Genomic DNA, 644 nt, shown 5'->3' on the forward strand with positions numbered 1-644 from the left:
GGATAGCTCTGCTGGAGGATCTCTTCATCTGAAGAAGACGCCTACAGAAGCTCAAGAGCTTATTGAAATGGTTGCAAATAATCAATTCATGTACACTTCTGAAAGGAATCCTGTGAACAATGGGACGAATCAGAAGAAAGGAGTTCTTGAGATTGATACTCTGAATGCCATATTGACTCAGAACAAAATATTAACTCAACAAGTCAATATGATTTCTCAAAGTCTGTCTGGAATGCAAGCTGCACCAGGCAGTACTAAGGACGCTTCATCTGAAGAAGAAGCTTATAATCCTGAGAACCCATCAATGGAAGAGGTGAATTACATGGGAGAATCCTATGGAAACACCTATAATCCTTCATGGAGAAATCATCCAAATCTCTCATGGAAGGATCAACAGAGACCTCAACAAGGTTTCAACAACAATAATGGTGGAAGAAACAGGTTTAGCAAATGGCAAGCCTTTTCCATCATCTTCTCAGCAACAGACAGAGAATTCTAAGCAGAACCACTCTGACTTAGCAACCATGGTCTTTGATCTAATCAAAACCACTCAAAGTTTCATGACTAAAACAAGGTCCTCCATTAGAAATTTGGAGGCACAAGTGGGTCAGCTGAGCAAGAAAATTACTGAACTCCCTCCTAGT

This window comes from Arachis duranensis, chromosome 1 (genome assembly GCF_000817695.3).
Source record: "Arachis duranensis cultivar V14167 chromosome 1, aradu.V14167.gnm2.J7QH, whole genome shotgun sequence".
NCBI lineage: Eukaryota > Viridiplantae > Streptophyta > Magnoliopsida > Fabales > Fabaceae > Arachis > Arachis duranensis.